General features: G+C 38.7%; 1 long non-coding RNA gene across 5 annotated transcripts; it reads right to left on the bottom strand.

Annotated features, from left to right (window-relative positions):
- Positions 1-20596: 20596 nt before the first annotated feature.
- LOC127977683 (uncharacterized) lies at positions 20597-25645 on the bottom strand. Of its 5 annotated transcripts, none has more exons than XR_008158285.1 (6): positions 25459-25644; positions 24701-25344; positions 23927-24543; positions 23773-23828; positions 22751-22930; positions 20597-21742 (listed from the first exon to the last, which is right to left on the bottom strand). It is a non-coding gene; the product is annotated as an uncharacterized LOC127977683 (long non-coding RNA). The 5 variants fall into 5 exon arrangements; XR_008158286.1 differs by lacking the exon at positions 20597-21742 and having other exon boundaries at positions 22651-22930; positions 24701-24793; positions 25216-25344; positions 25459-25638; XR_008158287.1 differs by lacking the exon at positions 20597-21742 and having other exon boundaries at positions 22651-22930; positions 23927-24524; positions 24701-24793; positions 25216-25344; positions 25459-25637.
- Positions 25646-26382: the final 737 nt, after the last annotated feature.

Genomic DNA, 26382 nt, shown 5'->3' with positions numbered 1-26382 from the left:
GTCAAACACAGAAGAAAAGAAAACACACCTCTAAGAAGACCTCAGTTGCAAAACGCAAGCGCAAGGAGACGGCAAAATGTGTAACAACAGCAAAGCCGAAGAAATCCGCTGTGAGGCTGTGGCATGCACAATCGCTGCTCTCATCCACCGCCAAGTACCCTATCGATCGCGTTTTTGTGAAAAACTTTTCGATTCCTCCAGGCTCACGAGTCTGCTGTAACACTAATGAGCTGATGGTATTTCAGCCATCTATTCCATATTAATGAATCCTGACTAACACATTCTGCACTCAAAGACCAGAACGTGAGTAAACAAGGACCTTCGGTCTTTACATAATACACCATTTTATGCACCTGAAGTCGGCCATATCCTGCCTTGAGTGACAGTTATTACACCTATTAAGAAATTCCAGAGTCACGTAGGCGAGCTTTAAAGGGGACGTGAACCCCCCCCCCCCCAACACACACACACACACACAAACAAACCTTTCTGAAGGTTCTGTATCTTCGTCATTTTATTAATATGTATTTTGAATGTTTGTGTATTGCATAAAATGGTTAATCCTTGTTATGTGAGGATTATAATTTTATTAGCTTATAAATTGGAAAATGTGTCTCCTCGTTTTAAGGTACTCATGTCTCTGTAACCCCACTCCTGACCAAACTTTATGACCCCACTGGGCAACAGGACATGAAAGAAGCCAAGTCACTGGCATCTTTTTCTCAATGTATCCTAAACTATTACTTTTTCAATGTGGTCGAGTATTGGTCGAGTGGTCAAGTATTGCTTTTTGGTGCATTAGAGATTCCCCATATAAATTGGAGAATCTGCAGTTTTAATCGTGTGCTAATCAAACGTTAAATGTGTGTAATTCTGCATTTGAATGTAACTTTGTGTTTCTATCAGTTATATATGTACTGTTTGGTGTTTTTGAAATTGTCATGTTGTGACCCAACTATTCCCCTGTGTAAAATGTGTGTAAAATCTATTAATCTTGAATTACGAACTTGCTAGAATATCACTGATGAAATCTGACAAGCCCTAAATCATTAGGGTGGGTGTTTCCACAGAGACAAAGGAACTTTTCCCCGCTTCAGATCGCGGACGCTCATTGGTTGTTCACACAAACAGAGGCCTGAACCATCCCAAGCCATAAGAGCCAACCGAACAAGGTCCACCCCCTCTTCTGCTCTCTTCCTTCACACACGCCTGCCAACCGGCTGTGACCCTCGTCGCTCCCGCGAGTCCCTCGGCGCGGCTTTGGGCCGCGCTCATATCGCCGTCCCCCTCAGCACAGGAGCTGAAAGGAGCCATTCTCATGGCTCTTTCGGAAGCTTTCGTTTTCGTTGTTTTTTTTTATTTTCTTTTCTTTTCTTTACTAAGTTTATTCAACTATTCTCCTCTCCACACAAGGAAGATGAATTCTGGAACATTGTTTGTTGAAACTTTCAAATACCGTGCGATTCCGCCGCAGCCCCGGGCTGGAAGACAAAGGACCACGCTGCTCCATCGTAGCGCACACGCACATTGTTTTCAAAAGGATCAGCGCACAAAGCGTCACAAAAAGACCACGCTCACGCATGCTGGGCCATGCAAGTATCTTTCTCTATGGAGATTTAAATGCTGCTTAAAGTGTGTCTATGATTTGAGTCGTTGTTGGCTTCCAAAAAGTTACTGTCTATGATTTTCTTACCTGAGCTCATTCTGTGATCTCTTTCTCTCTCTCTCTCTCTCTCTCTCTCTCTCCCTCTCTCCCTTATTTGGATTCCGTTATGTCTTGTACAAAGTTTACTGTCTATATTGTTTTACGCATATTTACTCTGTGTGATTTGTAGTCTGATGTATTATTAGTCAATTATTAAAAACCCATATATTCATGATTGCCTCCACCCCACTCACATTACGAGTCACTGAGATGTCTGATCTTTAGCTACAAGCTTTAAATTTACAAACTAAATTTATCATAATGATAGGATAATGTTTTCATGGCCAGAGAATATTTTTTCTTTGAATTATAAGAAGTGATAACTTTATTGAAAATTGATAGGTCAATCTTACGGCCGTTTGCTGGACAAACCACTGTTTGATTTGCAGTAATTTACAGTAAGAGATATCAAAATAATTGATATGAAGAATGGAATATTGACATATTAATGAGTAAATTACAGTGCCCTGTAATTAGTTATTGGTATAGACAATTGAGCTATTTTTCATCTTCAATAAAATTTAGTGTAACTGCACTGTAAAAAATTGCTGTAGTTTCTACAGCAAAATTTTACAGAATTTTACTGTATAAACATTTTACAAGATGCAGCTGTAATTCGCAATGCATTATGGGTCAAATAAGGTTTTACAGTTGTTAACAGTATATTTCCACGTCAACTGTAATTCATTTACAAGAAGCAGGTGTTTCCTACACTAACTTACTGTAGTGTGGCATTATGGGATTGCGTAACTTCTGTGCAGTAAACTGGGAATTGCTATCATTAGCATAGTTACGCCAAATGTTCGATTTTTGGAAGTAAAATGTTCTTATTGAGAGCATTTAAAAGTAGTGTTTACCTAATGCGAACGATTGTCATAGTAACTAACGTTAATATCTATCCAAGTAAATGACGAACAGCAACATTTGAAATTTCATTCGTTTACATGTGTTCAACTATCCCATATTGACTCGAAGCATTACTATAATAAGTGAAAGACATCTTTATATGCCCGACTGGACAAGTTAGCCTGATAAAAAAAAAAAAAAAAAAAAAAAAGACTGAGGAAGCATAGAAACGCGAGAATGATTCTGATTATATTAACGTTTCATTCAACATCAAAAAGCTTAACAGCACACATAAACTCACAGAAAATACATGAGGTAAGTTAAATGTTCAATTGTTGAGTTTATTTATAACATATAAGAAGCATCACAAGTGAGCTGTTTTGCTGAGTATCACGATTGCAAATACATAGTTCAATAAACAATTAGTTAACAAGTTACTTACTTTTTTAGACACAATATTAACTGTTGTTGTATTTCACCGACAAATATAGTTCCAAACAAAGAACAAAGCAAAACTATTTTGCTCATTCTCAAATCAAAACTCGAGCATTGAGCTCGAACTTGAGCTAAATGATTCATCTTTATGAACGGATCATTTCAATGAATGACTTAATGAGTTGATTCCCTCATTAAGTTATTTACTGCCACCTAATGGCGGATAAGATCCAGGTTTAATAAATAGCATTGCATTTTTACAACATTTATTAATTGTATTTTCAAATTTCATATAATTTTGCACTGTTAATTATTTAATTTGATTTGTGGTACAGTTCTACAATGTAATATTACAACTTATAATTATAAATTATATAATTTATAATAGTTTGTTTATTCTAATATATATGCCTTTTGGGGTGTTAATTTTGGTCTCATTTACAGTACATAATGCTTTAAAGAAATCACAAGATTATTTTCTTGATGTCTTTTAGGTGCAAAGAATAGCAGCTGATGTGGAGAAATGTTCGATGCTTCAAGTCTTTGAAGCTAATTTTATTAGGTAATATATTAATTATTTAAATAATTTGATAAACTTGTAATTTAGATTACATTTTATATTGAAATACTGCATTGTAGGTTACATTATTGCTTATATTTATTCATTTCAGGTCCACCCAGTGGCTTTTGACTGTTTGAGGGTCAGATGGTTGTGAATTCATACCTCAACATTGTGCGTCCCGGGACCATGCATCTTTTGCACACATTAATTTTTTCAAAGCTAACAAGTTTTACTTAAGTAATTTCATTCGCGAAAAAAGTTACTTATTCAAAATGAAATGTAGTCATTCATCACTGTTAACTGTTAATGTCGTTCCAAACCCGTAAAAGCTGTTCATCTTCAGAACACAATTTTAAATATTTCAGATGAGAACCCACTGACTGCCAAACAATTAACAATGTCTAAGCCCAGAAAAGTATGAAAAGGATTGTCAGAATAGTCCATCTGCCATCAGTGGTTCAACTGTAATTTTACGAAGCTACAAGAATAATTTTTTTATGCAAAGAAAACAAAAAGAACAACTTTATTCAACAAAGTCGTTATTTTTGATTATGTCAGCCGCACCACACGGATACGCTGTTTTCGTTCAAATCAAAGTGTAAACATAGAAAGCATGTCCATGTGACCCAGCTGACACAGAACAGGCTATGTAGTGTGTGTCCAACAGATACTCTCCAAAAATGGCACTACACTGACGCAGAGGAGGCGAATTGTTGAATAAATTGTTATTTTTGTTTTCTTTGCATACAAAAAGTGTTGTCGTCGCTTCATAACGTTACGGTTGAACCACTGATGGACTATTCTGATGATGTCTTTCATACTTTTCTGGGCCTTGACGTATTTACTGGAGAGTCTATGGGACAGTCACAATCTTCCCGGTTGCATTCAGAATATCTTAAATTGTGTTCCGAAGACGAACCAAGCTAGGAGGTAATTGATAAATGGCAAGATTTTCATTTTGGGGTGGAGTAACCTTTTAAGTACTGGTAAATGCTGATTGTATTGAATAAGTGGCATTTTGACATTTATTTTATTGAGCTAGTTTCATTTGATACATAACTTTATCCTGATGCTTTTGCTTGTTTTTATGTGCAGATGTTTTCTTGGAATCACAAAACTCACTGGATACAAGACGGACACATGGAGGCAAAACAAAAGGAAAAGTCTCAGAGAAGAGGAACAACCCTCATGTGTGTGCTCATCTCAGAAAGTTGATGGACTTTCAGTATGTATTTATTAAATTGTCTTTTGCAGGAATATTCTTAATTTAATAGAACATAAGCTCAAACAAGAGAATTTGTGATTTAATGTTGATTCCAGCATTTTATTTGAATCCTTTTCTTTAAAACATATATTTTTTTAAATTTGTAAATGTTTAAAAAAATTATACAAATTCTGTTGATTGACCTTCATTTATATAGAAAGTTTATGTTCTACTCTGAATATGACTTTTTTTTAAAACAGTTATTTGTGATGCTATGCTATTTTTATGATAAGATTTAACTGTTGAAAGACTGAAAATTGTATTTTACCAGTAAAAGCCTTGCAGTGTCTTTCTGCCAGTTTTAATAAATACTTATTTGCAACATCATTGACTTGGGTTTCATTCATTTGTAAATGTATTAAGAGAGAGCTCATGATAATGCATTTATATCAGTATTTCATAGTTTACTGTTAAAATATTCTTTAAAGCAGTTTCATTGTTAAATTATTACAACATCATATTGTATTTAGGGGTATTTACATGATTTTATTGGCAACTTTTGTTGCCAGTTAAATACTGTAATTTAATGAAATTACAAAAAAAATGCTGTAAAATATATTTACAGGACTTTATTGGCAACTTTTTTGCCAGGTAAATACTGTACTTTAGTGAATTTACAAAATATTGCTGTAAAATAAACTACTTGTAAAATTAAATGTTACTGTAAACTACTGTACAAACTCCTGTATTTCACATACAGCAATTAACTGTTATTTGCTTTGCAGTAATTTCCTGTAATCCATTTTACAGCAATTAACATCATTTTTACAGGATTTTATTGGCAACTTTTTTGCCAGTAAAATCCTGTAAATTCTACAGTATATTTTTACAGTGTGTCATATGAGATGTATATTAATCATATTCCTGATTAATTGTTCAAATTCCCTATATATCATTTGAGTTAATTATTATGTACAACCCATTGTTGTTACATTAATTGGTGGAGAAACGCGGGCATTTCAAATGTCGTTTTGTGAGCAATCAATCTGTGTATATGGTTTTTAATAATTCCTGCACGTGCGCTATGAAATTATGTACTTGTGAGATAAATCGCAAAACGTGAACTCACTCCTAACTGACTGAGGCAAAAAGCTGACCAGTCAGCATGTAAGGTATTTATAAAAACTTAACAGTATAGTCACTGTTATTTTTAATGAAAGTAAACTGCAGTATAATGTTAAAAAGTCTCCTGTTAAGAAAGCCCAATATCTTTTTACAGTGAGAACATTTTAATATGAATAATTAAAAGATGAAGAAATCTTTTATTAGTTGCAACATGTAAATCTGAACATGAGCGATGTTCCTCTGATTCAGATAAAAAGGCATTGCTTATTAAATATCGTTATTGAATTTGTGGTAAACCACAGTGATATTCAAAAATAAACGATAAAAACTCCTGGTCTAAAATTGGCTTAGCTACCTGATTTTAAACCTAAAACATTTAAATCATAAGTGCTATTTTGATAAATGTTTATGGGAAGTCAACAGAAGTAAAAATTCCTGATTTTCACATTTGTGTCTTGGCAGTGAAACAAATCCTGTCCTTACACTCTTGTGCAGTATATAGCACCTCAGAGATCATAAAACCTTTTTCTGTTTGTTACTTGTGATTTTTGATGCAGAAAATCAGCTTGACAAACGATCAGATTCTAAGTCCTATTGAAATTGTAATTCCGCTATCTAAACACCAGAGGGAACTCGTGGTTTAGAAATTTCAGGTTACGCCCTGGTTTCTGATTCCAGCTTGCATGAGTGCAAGTCGCCATCCCGTGGCCGTTTCAGATAATGCGCTCTAATTGCTAATCTTTTCCCCTTGAGGTATTGAATTAGCCGTTTAAATTCTCGACGATTATTTGCATTTACAGATTTGCCCGTGCGAATATTATTACAGGGAAACAAAATAATTTTCCCTTCCTTTTGACTGTTTACATTTACTTTGAGTTTGGTTCAAACATGATTTTTAATTAAAATGTAATTGTTTAATAGTGGAAATCTAGATGTTTCAGGTCAACTACTGATTGACCCACTTAGAAGGTATCCATCTAGTGGCAGTCTCCTGTTAAATCGACTAAAAGATCTCTGTCTTTTCCATTCTGTTTTGAATTGCATGTCCACTTTTACCCTTTTTGATTAATCTCACCCTGTTTGATTAATTTCATAATTATTAATGATAACTTACAGCTATCATTGGATTATAGGATATTATTCAGATTTTCCTTTTAATTCTTAAATGCTTATTTTAAATTTTGATTTAAACCAGTTTTGAATTTTTAATTTGAATTAAGTTTTCTGCTCAGCAGGTTGAGCACAGAGAGGCAGTACTCCCCCCAACCGTCATCTCAGGTTTCCAGTGAGCAAGGCTGCCCGACTGGTGCCCGACCACTGGCTGCGAGTGAAACTCGGTTCCTCTTGTCTCTGTCCATTAGCAACACGCAGTGGAGACATCAGCAATTTGGCACTCCAAAGGTTGTGTTAAAAGTCACAAGCTGTTCGAGAGGGCGCAACGCCAGAGTAACGGAGGACCGGGGACACTGCGGTTGAGTGTTTGGGGAGCGCCGGAGAGGTTGACCAAGCCACTGGTTTCTACCTGAATGACTTCAATTCACCCAGGTGAACCAAATGTGATAAAACCCATCCACTTATTATAAGCCACAGAATATAAGATATTCCCCCGGGTATATTTTAAGTGTTTGACCCTTTTGCTTCTTTAAGCCACACCATATTTCTAGGTTTCCTACCCAGATAGCCCACTCACCTGTTGGCCCTATCTTAAAACCTAGCAGTAGGCTTAGGCCTCCTTATTCTCACTAACACATTGTTTCTATTGTTTTTATCTCATTTCAAGTGTTGTTTCACTTCGATCTTTTTCTATTCTCTGTTCTGTTGTGATTTGTTTCTTTCATTTCACATAGAGACAGTAACCTGTGAGAAGCCACCAAGGAAGTTAAATAGTAGAGCGACAACCAGCAGCCAGTGTCATCACGCGACCCGCTAGGCTACTGCCTGTCAAATCTCCATTTCAGGTCCTTCGTTGACCCAAGTTAATTGGCTACTTAACTGTCTGACTGTTTGCGTCAGTTAGCCCCAAAATTCTCATAAACGGCACAGCCCGTATGAATATAGCTAGTTAAACGTAGAACGAACTTGCATTGGTCTTTTTGTGTGTGTGTGCTGTGCTTCTCTCACCGACAGACAGTCAGGATGTTCCAGTCATCCAGTCTAGCAGTCCACGGGGGCCACCTCTCGACATGGTTGAAAGCAGTGACGACCCCCTTCCTGCCCAGGGACGCCAGTAACCTGCAGCACCCAGAGCAACTAGACACCGAGCTAGCTGAACTGATGGCACGCGATCCAAACCAAAGCGACTACTACAAAGAACTCGCCAGGATCTTCGGAAGCCTAGTTCACATACTCGTCGCCCAGGCACGGCTCAGTTAACGGAGCAACATCGCGGAGGAGGCCTGGAAGGACCAGGCCCCAACCCAGAGTAATCTTGATCAGCTCCTCCTCGAGACCCAGAACCAGCACGAGAAAGAGGACGACACAGATCCAGAGCTACAGAAAGGAGTTGAAAGACTTCACAATGCCCTGCAAGATCTTCGCCTCGACACAGATCAAAGAGAACAGCTGGAGAGAGAAGCCAGAAAAGAACTCAACAAAAAAACTCTCCTAAAAAGAGCAGAAACTGAACTGAAAGAAAGAGACTATAAAACCTGGGCCTGCAAAACACACTTGCAAGCGGCCCGAGCTAAAATCAACAAGCTTACTCTGCAGAGAGACAAGCTCCAAGATGAACTTGACACTGTTCGCACAGAACTGAGACAATCTCACAGATTAAAGAGTGGCTGCATCGGAGAAACGCACACCACAAAGTATCTCCCGGCCCGCCACTCCAACCCTTTCAGCCAAGAACCCAGAGCTGAAAAAGGGGGTGTAAGCTCACGGCTCAAGAAATCACCAGCCAGCTTACAAGAACACCTGTCAACAATGGAGGGGAGAGAACCCTTCCAGAGAACGCATGCCACAAAACCCTGCACGGCTCACAGAGAACTTGACAAGCTAGCCAGAAGCATCCCTACGTTCAAGCCAGATCCTGCTGGAGGACATGACGTTCATGCTTCTTTACAAGCCATTGACTCTCCTTTGCAAACTGTCGCCAACGTGACAGATGTGAACACATTGTACCTGTTAAAAATCACTGCGGGCCAGGTATGGAACAGGATGTCAACTTAAAAACTCTGTTCCTCCTAACAGTTGGAGTTTTCATCTCAGAGTCCCAGCGTGTCCACGTAAGAGGACTACACAAGAGTTACGGAACTTAGCCCAAAAAGCTTGCACCAAGCAAAAGACTATTTGTGAAAAGACTGTGAAAAACCCCAAAATCGCTGTCTCTGAGCACTGCTTGGAGGTAACCCTAGAGGGCGCCCTACAACACCACAGTCACAGACATTTTTACAGAGAGTCAATACCGTTCCAAACCAGCAGAGGGCAACACAATCGTGGTGGTGCTCGTCCAATGCACCGGAGCGAGTGATTCCCACCATCCAGGACACAAAGCCACGACAGCCGGCAGTGGAACCACTCTCGACATGACACTGGTAAGCTCAATCCTGAGCCCACGTCAGAAAAACACAGTGCAGCCACGTCTGAGACAGCAGAGATCCTGAGGATTCTGAAAAAGCTTCTTTACATGAAAACTCGCAAGAAATACAAGGAAGCAGTGTTAATTTTGACACGAAATTTTAATTTAGTTTTAGTCTTAGTCTTTTGACTATAATTCTTTTTAGTTTTAGTCAAGTTTTAGTCATCTGATTTGTTTTAATTTTAGTCTTATTTTAGTGGACTAAAATTGCTTGGTATTTTAGTCGACTAAAATAAGACTAAAATCAATAACATATTTACTAGACAATTTTTTACAGCTGGCATAGGAAACAAACTTAACCAAAATATATAAAACACAAATTCAACTTTATTTCAACACAACTGTTTCTTTATTTCGATTCAAAAGCTTTCATGCAGCAACAAACACTGTCATGATAATGTAAACAATAACTAGCTGCCAATTGACCATCAATAAAAGAAAAATAAAGTTCAGGACCTTAAAGCTTACATCTGAGCCGAACAATAAGTGCATACATTTAAAGTAAATATTTAATAAGTTGGGTGGATAAAAAAGTAACAAGATTTTATAAGGTATTCATTTGTCTAGCAATATTGTATGTTTTAAATACTACAATATTGCTAAATTAGTATGTATAATGATAGGATGTGAACATTCACGTTTCACATGACTAATATAGAAATATGTGTGATATTGTCAACAAGTAGAACATTATAAATATACTAAACATTAGTATTAATCAAATGTATGTATCATAATATTACGTATTAGTATTGTGCTCTCATCTAACTTGAAGAAGGGGCTATTTTACAGTACTTTTCAGTTCGTAATATTTAATGCTACAACATTTACGCACTGCAGTCTTCCAATTTTGCTTAGCTCAATAAACAAAATAACATCGTTGTGAAATTACATTTGAGAAAATGTCCAGGTGGCTCGTCTGTAAATGTCTTTTCAAATTGGTTGTGTTCTTGCCACAAATGAGCGCTCCGCGTGCTTTACGCTTTGTTTTGTTTTGTTCGTCGTCAAACGTGAAGTGAGCTGTGGACATTTTGTCGCTCTTTTAGACATCACCTCTTCGAATGCCAACTTCCCGGGAGCTCATTTAAAAACTGAAAACCTTCGCTTCACGTCTCAATAAGTCAGGCTCTGATTGGTTCTCTTCTCTCATGCAGTCTCGCCTGTTCCGTTTTGCCGGTTCTTTTGTTCATTCCTCGCATCTCTCCCGTCTGCTGATTTGATTTTCGTCACAGTCTATTTTCGTCTCGTCCTTTATTCATTGACGATAATGTCAATCAATTTAGTCGTAGTTTTAGTCTCCATTAGTGCCTTCTTTTTTAGTTTTCGTTTTGTTTTCGTCCGCAAAAATATATTTGTGACGAAAATAATGACGAAAATATTTTGTCAACGAAATTAACACTGCAAGGAAGATGAACCAGACATAGTATGTCTAAGCATAAGAACTGAAACCAACACCCTGTGTAACTGCCATTTGTATGAGCCAAGCACCCAGAACACTGCCTGTCATCCACAGACCACAGAGCTAACTGTCACAGCACAAGGTGACAACATCACCCAAGCTCCACAGCCGACAGCTGCACACCCTGAACGAGACAGCACAGGTGCTCACACCAGGTACCACAAACACAAGGTACCAGAAAATGCTGTTTTGACTACCTGCCTTCACAGCAAGCCGGTCCTCACCACCCATCGATCGTCACACCTGCCCTGATGCCAACATTCCTGGGCAGCCTTGTCAAAAAGGGGGTGGGCCGAAAAGGAGTCATCATGGAAGACCTGATCGACACAGGATTAAACCTGACGGTGATCTCATCTCACCTTTTCAAAAGACTCCAATTTGAAGCTAAGAGACAAGATCGAACTCTTACACCTCAAACTTATGAACTGAATGTACAGGCGTACAGACAGAATGACATCCGGTTTGAACAGGTTGTTTCCATTCACCTGACAATCGTTTTGATGAGGCTAGTACATCCCATGTATGTCTCACCAATGAACACTCATACATTTCTCATCGGCAAAGACCTGCTAGACCACTTTGACCCTTTTCTGAACTTCAAACAGCTAAACGACTTTGCTCAAGTGCGAGAACCTCTTTCGCTCCAGCCACACAGGTTGCTAGAGCCAGACTGTCAGGTCACAGAGGTCACAGGAACTCCCACAGAGCCAGACGGTCAGGTCACAGAGGTCACGGGAACCCCAGCAGCCAGCCATGAGTACAACACCCTAACGACAGGCTCAAGTTCAAGCCTCTGTACCTTAGTCAACAAACAGGGTATGGTGGTACCAGCTTACACCAAAGGGGACGCTGTTCGGCTCAACCTGCAATGTGGTCAAACCTTAAACCACACGCTGGGTTTCTTCCAATCCTCACCTGAATGTATGGAACTCGGACTCACACTTGCAAACAACAAGCATGTCAAACACCAACACCTGTTCCAGCAATGTGATAACATCACAAAAACACACAATGTGACAGTGTACTGGAGGAAGGTAAAAGGACACTCGAAGCTACCAAGTCTAGACAAGGACTTTAAAGATCACACTGACACCCTTGCCAAAACTGGCACACTAAACAACATCCTGTGGTCACTCCCAACCCGCCCACCCACCCACATTCAAGGTTGAAGTGATTACACAAAGCATAAGAACTTTACTAGCTAAAATGTCTACCTCAGAAACGCTTACGCTGGCTCCGTTGTCTACACAGACCAACATAGCGGACATGCAGGCTTCTGAAACCTCCATAATTACTTTGCTTTACCACCTCTCAGACCCCTCCATCCACCCTGGCAACCAGTCTACAGTCACTGACAACCAGCGCCCCAGACCACTGCATGATACACAAAACATGCTGCGTGCACAAAACAATATTGTGGGTTGTGCACCGTCTAACACCACAATGCCAGGGCTTGTAATGCCACGGAGCAAAAGGGGGATAATGCCAATATATTTCGTGCCACGCAGCACCAGAGCCACTGACAAAACACTGCAGCAAGCTTCATGCCAGCAGCAAGATGTGGCAAAACATGGACCAGGGCGAGCTAAACCTAGTCGCCGCCCACGAAGCAAAGAGACTGCCCTGTCCAACCATAGACAGCCCTCGCTTGTTTCTTTCTTCCCTTTCTCTCTCTCTCTCCCTATTATCTGTACCAGGATGCTGCTGTGGTTTGCCGTGCCATACTGTCAGTCAAAGAGAGGACAGCTGCCTCCGAGAAAACCGCTGAAACTCCTGATCACCGACGACAGGGCACACTACCCCAGCACTGTAATCAAACAGTTGTACAGCTGTACAGGGATCCGATGGAGAGAGGACTCCCTCACTCAAACTGAGGCCGATGTCAAACACATGTTCAGCCAACATGAGAAAGTGACTGTTACACAAATGGAGTTAAGTGAACACCACCACAGCTCAAAACAGTTCCAGAGAGCTTTGCTCAGAGCCGCTGCTGCCGCCAGAATGTTTAACATTGTTATGTCCAGTGTCAATGCAGCGAACCAGACTGTAAACTCCTTGAAACCACTGTTTACTGTCTTCCAGAAGGACTTTACCCAGACTCAGCTGTTTACAGCGTTAAAAACAGACATGTTTTGGGAGGTTAGCTCCTCCAATGACAGCCTAACCACGAGTAAAACCCCACCATACATGATACCCTTAAGCCTTGTGTTAACTGTGCTGTCTTACGCCATCACCACGCCAGCTGACCTGCTACAAATACACCCGGCCAACTCTCGGGATAGTGCCTTCCTACGGCACGCCAACCCCAAACAGAGAGAAGTGAATGTGCTCCTGAACCAAATCATCAATGAGTCAAGCCAAGTCTACAGACCTAAAGACATGTCAGTGTCAGGATGTGGAAAAGCAACACCCACACCAAGACACACATTCCAGATGTGGTGGCCTACCACGACAGCAACACACAGCTGTACCTGGCCCCAAATATGCACATGTGTACTTTGACCAAAGAAATTCATTATCTCTGCCTTAGCAAACCCTTCCTCAGACACAATGCTGAAGGAATCTGTGAGTTGCAACCCCGGGTCAGTGATACGCGCTGCCCTGCCGAAGCCAAGCCTCTTACACAAGTCACAGAAACGCAAGCAGAGATTGTGGGTAACAGATGGCTCATCAACACTCCTGTGCGCTCAGCTACACTGACCTACGACCAGCATGACACCGCCACCCGTGCCAACCTGCTTGACCAAGTACTGAAAGGTACCACCCAACACATTGACATTACTCCCTTCGACACAGCCCGCCAAGCACTGTCTCGACAGCCCGTTCTGAACCCGTCATCTGAGGTCCGAGCCTGGACTGCTGCCGACACTGCATGGTGCATATCCACTGTCAGTGGTCCCGCCCTGACCCTTGGCGTGACCTTCATTCACAGGAGACTCAATGAGACGCAAACGTCTACAGCCAAACTAACGACAGCCGTGGCTGGAGGTCTCCGATGGAATCCCCGGAAAGGGGGTGCCAAGTCAAAGACAACACCGAACCTCATCAAGCTGAATCCTCAGTTCCAAGAACCACCTGCCATCTTGAACCACCTGCCGTCATGATTCACCTTTCATCTGCCCATAGTGATGATTGCTGTCCGATGATGTCCACACAGGGACTTCATCCGACGGAAAAGGGGGAGATGTAACACTAATGAGCTGATGGTATTTCAGCCATCTGTTCCATATTAATGAATCCTGACTAACACATTCTGCACTCAAAGACCAGAACGTGAGTAAACAAGGACCTTCGGTGTTTACATAATTCACCATTTTAGGCGCCCTGAAGTCGGCCATATCCTGCCTTGAGTGACAGTTATTACACCTATTAAGAAATTCCAGAGTCACGTGGGCGAGCCTCAAAGGGGCCTCTGCAACCTGATTATGGGAGTGGTTCTGCAGTGCGTGAATTCTACCTAATAGCTTTGGCTTCCGGTAAACATCTCCAAAACCAAGCACTGTCTATTGATAGAGAGGACTTTTTGCACGGTTACACCCTCTATGCATTCAATCTCACGCCAGACGAGGGTTGTGGACAACACGTCTCGCTTATCAAGTGGGGGAATATTAGACTTGAAGCACGGTTCAGACAGCCTCTGCCCCACACAATTAACCTTACTGTCTATTCTATTTTTGACAGTGTCATTGAAGTGTCAAACCGCCGTCAGATCTTGGTTGATTACTATCAATACATAATAATGAACACGATCCAGTTTACGGCTATCATGGACAAGATTTAATGTAACACCCATTTTCTCGGTGTGCTCCCTTGCGACTACTTACTACAAAGACCTTTAAGAAAATTACCATCATCAGTTATTTTTAACACACATGTTTCTCGTCTCCCTGGTGAACACTGGCTTGCCATCCACATAGCCGTGGACAGCGTTGGATATTTCTTCGATAGCTTTGGAAATAAATATGACTATCCCCGTTTTCCACTAATAATCAGTGATTTTCTAAAACTGAATTCTAGAGTGGTACAATATTCCTCTGTGCAGGTCCAGGATTTTTCATCAGACACCTGCGGACAGCATTGTGTGTTCTTTCTGTATCACATGGCAAGGGGTCATGATTATGATTATGTGTTAAAGTTATATAGTGACAATTTGATTAAAAATTACAAACGTGTGTCTGCTTTTGTAAAAAAACTAAAACAATCTCAATGTAATGAAAATGTTTTCAAGTGTGTTCAGTGTGTGCAAACGGGTGAAATGTTCATGTCATATGTTTAATATTTCGCAATAATCAAAAAACAAGAGCGGGAGATTTAAATACACCATCTTGTGGATAATTAAACTGTCCTGAAGGGGTACTTTGGTCTACCTCCCTTTTTTTATGTTTTTTGAAGATTTGGTTATTGGAGGTGTCGATTTGGTTTTAAAAGAGTTAATCGTATGTCTAACATAGTGATTAAGGACCATTGAATGAAGCATGTTTAAACTGGCAAATGCCTCCAGAAACTCATTCCACCCAGCAGCTCTCCGTTCGTCAAGAATCTTTTGCGGTGCCATGACACTTTTAACTAAATCCAGCATGTGTGAACCAGGGATGGTTTTACCTTTAAACACAAACTCGCCTGAAGCGGTCCAAGAAGCAATATCTTTGTTTTTAGACATTTTATCCAAAATGTAGCGAACGTTTTTTTCATTCCTCTGTGGGACATTCTTCAAAACATCATCTGCAACAACATCTAAAACATACTGGGTGTTCGTACCCGTAGACACCACTGGTTCTTCCTCTTTGTCAGCATGTACGGATGATGGAAGTGATAATGTTTGTGCTTTGGTCTCGCTGTCTGCTAGCTTGGATAATGTTAAAAACCTCTGCAATACAGATGTATACATCTTTGCCTTTTCATGTGGTTCCAGATCATTCCTGTGCAAAATATCCCTCATGGTCATATCCAGATCGTTCTCCACTACCTGATGTATAGATTCACGTGCGGTACCTGCCTTTAGTTTATCCAGCTGTCTTTGTGGAACCAGGTACATCCTCTCAGCATGTTCCATCCCTGACATCATTTATTAAATGCGAACAAACTGGTTATGAAAGGGACCGCAACACAAGAAGAAACCCGCCTTGTTGGTAAATCAACCGTCTCTTTCTTTTGACTCCGACTTTCTTATCTGCAACAAATTTGATTTCAGTTCTTTTTCTTTTCAGCTTCTGGTGTTGCTGCTGTGTGAGTGGGATATTACTGTGGAGAACATTAACCTTTTTGCACGTAAGTTCTGAAATAGTCAGACCAGCAGTCTGGCGTGAGTTGTTTTCTGCAACCGTTATTTTGCAATCAGTTGCATTCTAATTTCCATGGAGACGCATGAACCTTGTCATGTGACATTTCAGTCAAAATGGCGCGCACACGATGGATAACCGTCTGCAGGTGAGTAGCTTGAATATTTCGTTTTACTTAATATTTTTATTCAAAACCTCTCAAATAATTTGTTAGCGTGTACCGACTATGGTTGAAATGGTTCTGTTTGCTGCCCCCCCCTCCACTGCTGTGAACTTCGCTTGCACATGGTACTTTGCATCTCCCCCAGAAACGCCGCATGACAATCGATGAGTATTGGTATTTAGTTGTTAATTTTATGCTGATAGAATTATTTACAAGCATGCAATAAATATGAATAAAGGTTTTATGTCATAAAAATTATCTTGTAAAACGGTCTGCTCAAAAATGTGGTCGTTCATGTCACTACGATTTGTTTGTCTGTTTTGCATAAGTTATTGCAAAAATGTTCCATAATCTGTGCATTCAGGAGGTAAAGTCAGGGTTCAGTTGAATTGATACGTTATACATAACGTGAATATACCAAAGCACATATTTGACGTTAAATCAATTTTCTTGTTTGTTTTAGTATATTGCTCACTGAGTTTTATATCTCTCAATTGCAAAGCAAATCAAAAGATGCCATGTTAAAGCTACATGGTATGACTTTGTTAAATGATATTTTCCTAGCCTACAAAACATTTGAGCAAGCTAATAAGTGAAGTGTGACCATATAGTCTATACAATTATTATATTAATATATGGTCACACCTCACTTATCAGCTTGCTCAAATGTTTGTATAGGGAAATATAATTTGATGATGTCATACCATGTAGATTTTACTTTTTTTGGTAGTGAGAGATATGTATAGCATATGCACAGCTGCACTACTTCCTGGACTTCAGCTAGCTCCTTTGTTTTCTGTCTGCCATTATGGCCATAATGTATATAATGAAAAAATCTGAAAAAATCCAAAGATTGTTATGAAAATGGAAAAATGAAAAAATTATAATCTGACATGAAAATCTGTCTATGAAAACATGAACACATGATTAGGACAGGTTAGATTATGATTATGATCAAGCAATGTTATTAATAAAGGAGCAAGAAATAGCTGCCTGAGGTGAAGAGTAATAAACGGAAGCTAATTCTATATGACACATCCTATGATAAATCAGATAACTGAGATACATATCAGACGTAACATTACGTATCAGCACAATAGGATGCTAAGTTATGCGTTAGACCGAGAGAGAGAGAGAGAGAGAGAGAGCGCGAGCTCCCTTTGATGCGTTTTCATGACAGCGCGCTGAAAGATGGGCAAGGACAGATTTTACTATAGATTCGTATAAAGTTCTCATTATAAATGTATGGCAGATTTGTGCTATATTATCAATCTTCGTTATTAAGTGTAATAGGTGTAATTAAGTTTTATTTTTAAGTTAAGTTTTTTTTTCTTCAATGAACCACCTGCGCGTTTTCGAAGCCATATGAATTAATAATAGAAAAATAAAACATCGGCATTGCTTATATGAGCATGAAACGAATCGCTGATAGGCAGCGATTTCAGCATAACTGTTCATGTTAATTAATCAGATGTAGACTAGCTCTTGTAACTTTTATCTGAAAAAAAAATTTGCCGATGCAGATGTGAACTTGACCGAAAGTGTAACTCCGATTGCGCTTTAAAAACACGAAAGTACAATAAATTCACATTAGTGTCACTATCGTTATTTTTCTATGTATTCTAATATTTAATTCATATTTTGTATTCAGTTTGCACATTCCGATCAACCAAAATATTATTTAATAGCATGGAAATCACTGATTATTGCTAAATAATTGAATAAGATTTAAAATATAGATAAAAAATATGACAAACAAATAATGTTGATTTCGTCATCTCTAAGAATATAATTAGGCTACAAATATATCCAGTGCATTTTTATTTTAAACAAAACATTGTCTTCCAGTATAACTTTAGCAGCATATTTTGATCCAGCGGTGAAACGTAGTTTTTAAAAGATAAAGAAAACAGTTCCGTCAGTTTGGGTCGTAAGACACCCTGAATAACATGAAAACCTTACAAAACTCAACAGGATTTGCTTTCTGCCATCTCGGTCTACATTAACTTTTTTCTGAAACGTCAGAAATGAACCAGGTTCATGCATCAGACGAACCATGTCTAGCTGGACATCATGTCTACTTTTAAAATAAGCCATTTAAATAGAATAATAATAATAATTGTATATTTAGGCCCATGTAATTCAAATGAAACCAACCAGAGGTGCAGTGTTTCCTGTCTGAACTCATTATCTGTAATGATGTCACACCATCACTATATTCATACAGTCAGAATTCGTTAATTCAGTTCATAATTCTAAGTATCCTATAGCCTATAATTAAAACATTTAAAGTAGACTAATTATGGGGAAAACTTATCTTAATATAAATTTTATCATTAATATTTTTTTTATGAATGGCCTAGAATAAAATAAGTAGGCAAAAAATTAGTAGTAGGCCTATATTTTATTCCATGTCGTTGTAGATCACAGGCTAAAGCAAAATTCAAATGGTGTTTTATGAATAAAATTGTCGGAAAAATATAATATTATTTTTTATTTTATTATAAATTTAATTAATTTATTATTATTATTATTATTATTAACCAACAACAATATCTAAAAGCTGCTGAATTTGCTGCCGTGGCAGGCAAAATTTATTTTGAATTGCAGATTCTGACATGATAGCCATGCAGGGGACTAAGGTTTTCACGGATGAAATAGTGCACATAGAAATGTCTCTGTGGACGGCGCCGTCTTTTATTTCAACCCGTTATATTTGCTGTAGGCTATCACTGCAATAGTTTGACCAAACTCCCCACCACAATCATTCCCTTTAAATAGATTCCATAATGGTTTGCCAGCTGCTGCTGATGATGATAACAATAGCCTAATAATAATAATAATAAAAAGAAAGAAATAATGATAATAATAATAATACATATTCAAAAGTTATGTAGGCTACTAGCTATTTTTTTAAATGTTTTTGGCAGTTTTTGGGCTACAGAAATTTTTACAAACTTTTACAATAGATAATTTGATTTGATCTTTGAAGTAGCCTATTAGATAGAGATAGCTTCGACATTTGATCACTGTGGTTGGTTACAAAGACGTTACTATTCTGAAAATGGTTAGAGGGTTCCTAATGGTTAGAGGGTTGGACTCCCAATCGAAGGGTTGTGGGTTCTAGTCTCGGGCCGGACGGAATTGTGGGTGGGGGGAGTGCATGTACAGTTCTCTCTCCACCTTCAATGCCATGACTTAGGTGCCCTTGAGCAAGGCATCGAACCCCCAACTGCTCCCCAGGCGCCACAGCATAAATGGCTGCCCACTGCTCCGGGTGTGCTCACTGTGTGCTCACAGTGTGTGTGTGTGTGTGTGTGTGTGTGTGTGTGTGTTCACTGCTCTGTGTGTGTGCATTTCGGATGGGTTAAATGCAGAGCACAAATTCTGAGTATGGGTCACCATACTTGGCTGAATGTCACTTCACTTTAGGCCTTTAGGCCAAAATAATAACGAGATACAAACCTGTAAATATTCAATCGACTTTTCTTAAATTCAAAACAAAATATTAATGCATCCATAATTTACATTTCTGAATAGTTGCTATATGGTCACGCAAGTTTGCGCATTAAACCTTGCCCCCGAAAAATATAGCCTATCAACAATTATGTTGTTTCCCCGAACATGACCCCTCTCTGCCAACTTTTTGAACATTTGGTCATTTATTTATTATTATTATTATTATTTGGCTATTATAATTATTTAGATAACGCATAGGCCTAAATATAAATGATCAGAAACAAATCGCTTCAACACGTCGAGTTGTTTTTGATTCAGTGTTTTTGATTCGGTGTATCAAACGAGTGGATTGAACTCACTCATTAAGACAGTGACTTTCTGCCACCTGGTGTCTGTTTTAGTTTAATATTAAACGTTGGCTATCACTTCATTGATACCATCATCCCTGCTAACAACATTACGTAACTGTTACGTAACTGCGACGTAATCTGGTGACCAAAGTTTCGTCGTGGCGACATAACTAGTTACGTCGTGGCAACCGGAAAAGTGAAAGGTGCGTATACGTCGCCACAACGTAACTTTGTGACGTTGCCAGTAAGTAACTGCGACGTCGTGGCAACGTCGCGGATCGGTGGTCGTGTGCTGGTAATCAGTTGGTCATTTTTTTTTATAATTATTCTATGGGCGGACATGCAGCACTTGAACCTAATTTATGTCCTCATATGCCCAAACTAATTTAAAGGATGTTTCAGCAGCTGTGAATGATGAATACATACTCGAAATGAATTCAGTTAATTTATTAACAAGCAAATATGAACAGTAATACACCCAGATTATTAATAAAAACAGGATATACAGCGAAATATGAATGAAAGCATTCAGCCCATACAGAAGCACATAGATTGAGATATATTAATAATAAATACATTTCCATATATTGAAATATCTATACCCTTCTGTAAGCATCCAGGGTCAAAACATTATGCACAACATGCAAGTCTTAGTAGGCACTCAGTACATTGCATTTAAATATTATCATTAACAATGCACACATTCATCAACTAATCACAAGATCCCACAATAATCTTCAGCTAATCACACCCTTAACCAAACCACTACAAATAATTCATTGAAAATAATATGCTATAGCTTATGAACAGATGTATTATAGCAAATCAAGTTTAATGAATCTCACACCTATCATACAGCATTATGGCCAGTTCACACTGCCACAAAAATATATCTAAATATATACAGTATTGTTCAAAATAATAGCAGTACAATGTGACTAACCAGAATAATCAAGGTTTTTCGTATATTTTTTTATTGCTACGTGGCAAACAAGTTACCAGTAGGTTCAGTAGATTCTCAGAAAACAAACGAGACCCAGCATTCATGATATGCACGCTCTTAAGGCTGTGCAATTGGGCAATTAGTTGAATTAGTTGAAAGGGGTGTGTTCAAAAAAATAGCAGTGTGGCATTCAATCACTGAGGTCATCAATTTTGTGAAGAAACAGGTGTGAATCAGGTGGCCCCTATTTAAGGATGAAGCCAACACTTGTTGAACATGCATTTGAAAGCTGAGGAAAATGGGTCGTTCAAGACATTGTTCAGAAGAACAGCGTACTTTGATTAAAAAGTTGATTAGAGAGGGGAAAACCTATAAAGAGGTGCAAAAAAATGATAGGCTGTTCAGCTAAAATGATCTCCAATGCCTTAAAATGGAGAGCAAAACCAGAGAGACGTGGAAGAAAACGGAAGACAACCATCAAAATGGATAGAAGAATAACCAGAATGGCAAAGGCTCAGCCAATGATCACCTCCAGGATGATCAAAGACAGTCTGGAGTTACCTGTAAGTACTGTGACAGTTAGAAGACGTCTGTGTGAAGCTAATCTATTTTCAAGAATCCCCCGCAAAGTCCCTCTGTTAAAAAAAAAGGCATGTGCAGAAGAGGTTACAATTTGCCAAAGAACACATCAACTGGCCTAAAGAGAAATGGAGGAACATTTGTGAACTGATGAGAGTAAAATTGTTCTTTTTGGGTCCAAGGGCCACAGGCAGTTTGTGAGACGACCCCCAAACTCTGAATTCAAGCCACAGTACACAGTGAAGACAGTGAAGCATGGAGGTGCAAGCATCATGATATGGGCATGTTTCTCCTACTATGGTGTTGGGCCTATTTATCGCATACCAGGGATCATGGATCAGTTTGCATATGTTAAAATACTTGAAGAGGTCATGTTGCCCTATGCTGAAGAGGACATGCCCTTGAAATGGTTGTTTCAACAAGACAATGACCCAAAACACACTAGTAAACGGGAAAAGTCTTGGTTCCAAACCAACAAAATTAATGTTATGGAGTGGCCAGCCCAATCTCCAGACCTTAATCCAATTGAGAACTTGTGGGGTGATATCAAAAATGCTGTTTCTGAAGCAAAACCAAGAAATGTGAATGAATTGTGGAATGTTGTTAAAGAATCATGGAGTGGAATAACAGCTGAGAGGTGCCACAACTTGGTTGACTCCATGCCACACAGATGTCAAGCAGTTTTAAAAAACTGTGGTCATACAACTAAATATTAGTTTAGTGATTCACAGGATTGCTAAATCCCAGAAAAAAAAAATGTTTGTACAAAATAGTTTTGAGTTTGTACAGTCAAAGGTAGACACTGCTATTTTTTTGAACACACCCCTTTCAACTAATTGCCCAATTGCACAGCCTTAAGAGCGTGCATATCATGAATGCTGGGTCTTGTTGGTTTTCTGACAATCTACTGAACCTACTGGTAACTTGTTTGCCACGTAGCAATAAAAAATATACTAAAAACCTTGATTATTCTGGTTAGTCACATAGTACTGCTATTATTTTGAACAATACTGTATATGTTTAAGCAATTAACATTAAATTCTAAAATCTTAAGTAATTCTTACTTTCTCTATTCTTGCAATATTCTAGTGTTCATGTCCCTGAGTAATATCTGCATCCACCGAAGTCTGAAGAGCTGAAGAACACAATATGCTAGTAGACAGCAATCCTCGTGAGAGAGAGGTCTGGTGTGGAGGGTGGATCTGGAACTGACTTCTCTTGATTATCTCTTTTCACAAACTGCCCTGAAATACAATTCAAACATTAACAATGATTGTTATAAATGTAATGTAAGGCTCTTAAACTCATAATGCTCATTTTGGAAATATAGTTAATATCACTAATATGCAGCATGCACGATACAAGGAAGTGGTCAGTAATTACACTTTGAGGTATTATATCTATGTCAGTAAGGCTACCTTTAAGAAAAAATAAAATGAATAAATTAAGTTGTGTTATGCATTCAAATAGTTAGACATGCTAAAATACAGAATTTGTTAACAATAATAATAAAAAATAATATGCTGGGGAAAAAATTAGGGCCCTAAATATGTTTTTTTTTTTTTTAATGTTTAATAAATTGATGTGAAAATGTATGTCATACCAAAAAAGGAGTAGAGAAAAATGAAATTTTTATTTTATCATTGAGGATTTCTTAAAAAAAAAATATATATATATATATATATATATCGTCTCGCTCTCATGAACCCAGTCTCGTGTCTCGTCTCATCTTGTGGGATAAGTGTCTCATCACACCCCTAGTAGCCAGAGCAAGAGATACATTAGATTTCTTTTGCATGTCTGACAGTCTAAAATTAAGCAGAAGTATTTCGAAAGAGTTAAACCTGTATCCTGTTTTCTGGGTAACATTGAGAATATCACTATATATTGTTGCAACACCTCCGCCACGACCAGTCTGACAGGGCTCATGCTTATAACAGTAGTTTGGTGGAGTTTAGACTAATGCTAAATCAAAAATACCTGTCAAAATTAACACTGGAACAAACACAATCTTTATTGTAGTAGTACTTCTATTTGAGCGTGTAGAACAAAATTCATCATAACAGTTATTTGAGAATTGGCTTACTAGTCATATGGAGCGAAGTGTCCTGGAGATGTTGTCCAACAGGAGATCTAAAAAGCCTAGCTCCCAGAAAAGATTCCAATTATTAACAAAAGGCAGTTTCTGTTCTTTACACCATGACTATAACCATTCGTTTAAAGCAAAAAGTCTGCTGAACCTTTCATGTCCTCATCTATACGTGGGAAGTGGTCCTGACACGATGATCATCATGCAGGCGATATGCTGCGCACTGTCTTGATCAGGCTCCTGAAGTCCCTCTTCAGTGTCTCCGTCCGCTCTGATGCCCACCTCACTCTTCAGGGTCACGGGAATCTGTGCAGAAATATCAAGAACATGAGCACCAGGGAAGTAGTCAGTGTGGACTTTACCTTCAGCTAACATAGCGCAAACGTGCCGGACGATGGAGTCTCTGATGATCACAGCGTTTTGTTCTGTCTCGCGAAGTGGAGCGAATCGGGTTCTGGTGGAGATCCTGAAGACCGGAGGCGGCGGATGGAGAGAGGTCGTCGCCCAGGGCCTGGATCATGTCTTACACTATGAAATAGGGTGAAGGACATCTGGGAAGATCGCATCCTGGGTACACCGGGCCTTTGCAGAGAACCACACAGAGTAGAGGTGGTAGTAGGGTTAGCTGTATACTTACCCTGGACTTATGAGCATCAACCCCTGAATATTTCCAGCACAGCTCTCCACTCGCTCAGCTGGGCCTGCTTCTCCACAATATCATGGATCTGTATCTTCACGGCCTCCAGCTCCTTATTAGAAATAAACAAACTAGAGAATAGGGGAAATGCAGAAAAGAAAAATAGCAATATGGAAAACATACAAAAATCTTTAGATACCAGAATTCACATGTTTAGATTTTACAGATGCATGAAGATATTTTGTAAAAAATAAATATGAAGTTATTTAATAAGCTTTGTAGCATCACCTGTGTTTTCTATCTCTGTCAGCAGGTCCCGTTAGACATTTTCTTGGAACTTCTCCTCTGTTTTAGAGGGTTTTTAAGACACTCCTGAAATCACTGTACAATTTTTTTTATCAATATTTGTTTACAATGATAAATCAGAACAAGCTTGAAACAGTGGTTTGAAATAGTTTCAGCCCATTTTAGACCACGAGTGACGTCACTGATAGACTCTACAATGCAGATTTTTAGGTTAAATTAATTAGCTTAACTTTATTTCATTTATCTATTGACAAATTACCATCAAAAACATTTACAAAACGATCAAAACCGATCCTTTAGGCATAAGATGTAATTAAAAGGCCAAACTTTCATTAATAAGGGCTCAAATCTATTATGCTATAACGTTAATTATGTTTCTATGCTAGCGTAATACTTGATAGCAGACATTTCAGGAAAAATACCATAATCGCAGAGGTATAAATATTAACAAAAAGTACTTAAAGTAGACTGTGGATGATATTAACGTGTTACTTAACAAATCTGTCGCAGTTGTTGGCCTTTTCTTTGGTATAACTGACGAGAAACAGAGAAAATGTCAGACGAGTCCTCTCCTCTCCAGCAGCTGATGTGTACGCGGTTGCCATGGTAACTCAACGGCTAGAAGGCTAATAAAAACAATAAAATAATAAAAAAAGGTTTTAGCGACGTTAGACTTTTGTTTTTACTTTGTTTTATACATTTTATCAACCAACTTATTTATTATAAATTGTAAAACTCACCTCAGAAAGCTAATTCTCCTGTCAGACACAGTTGAAGTGAAAAGTGCATCAAACAAACGCGCTGTCCTTCTGATACAACAATCTCTGCTGCAGATGAGATGGTGTAGCCAGTCTGTGTCACTATTTCACGTTCATAACTCCTTACGAGATAGAAAGTTTCACAACTCTTTTCTTGTCAATACTGTGCGCGCAGTGCGTCAGTTGCGGAAGCGTGCGCCTGTATGTCACGTCACTATATATTAAAAGCATGTCCATATTCTGACTTGGTGAAAAGAAACATATTTTATCTTTAAGGAACGTTTAATCTTGAGTCTGAAGTTTAATTACACTTTTTAAATGGCTCTATACTCAGAGATCATATAAAGAACGTAAAAAAAATATATGGTAATGATATTACGTGCATACGACGTTGTAGTTACGTTGCCAGTAAGTCATGAAGTTACCAATATATTACCAATAGAGGACCTATCTGGGACGTTCTTGGTTATCTGGTCACGTTGGAAGGACGTACTGACGACGTTGTGAGTTGGTAATGTGATGGTAATAAAATTACGGGCATGCGACGTCGTAGTTACGTTGTCAATTGGTAAGTCATGGAATTACCAAAAATTACCAGTACGTTACGTAACTGTTACGTCGTGTGTTAGCAGGGATGTCATGTATTGTGACAGTATTGTTTTTGGAAATTAGGCTACACTCAAATGCAATGGTCTCGTTTCAAAAGCATTGGTCAATATGCTTGCGTCGACTTCACTATAGCCTATGTGCCCTGCTTCCTTTCCATGAGTTTTGACTGAAAAATGGAACATATCAAGCGCTTCCGTTTCAGAGTCCCTGTTTGTTAGCCCAGGACATTTTACAAATCCAGACCAAACAATGTTTTACGGCCATGTCCGGAAAAAAGACTAGCCTATCCATGTCACA

This window comes from Carassius gibelio, chromosome B18, assembly GCF_023724105.1.
Source record: "Carassius gibelio isolate Cgi1373 ecotype wild population from Czech Republic chromosome B18, carGib1.2-hapl.c, whole genome shotgun sequence".
Lineage (NCBI taxonomy): Eukaryota > Metazoa > Chordata > Actinopteri > Cypriniformes > Cyprinidae > Carassius > Carassius gibelio.
Note: the sequence above shows the minus strand (reverse complement) of the source record. Positions and strands in the feature narration are given on the sequence as shown.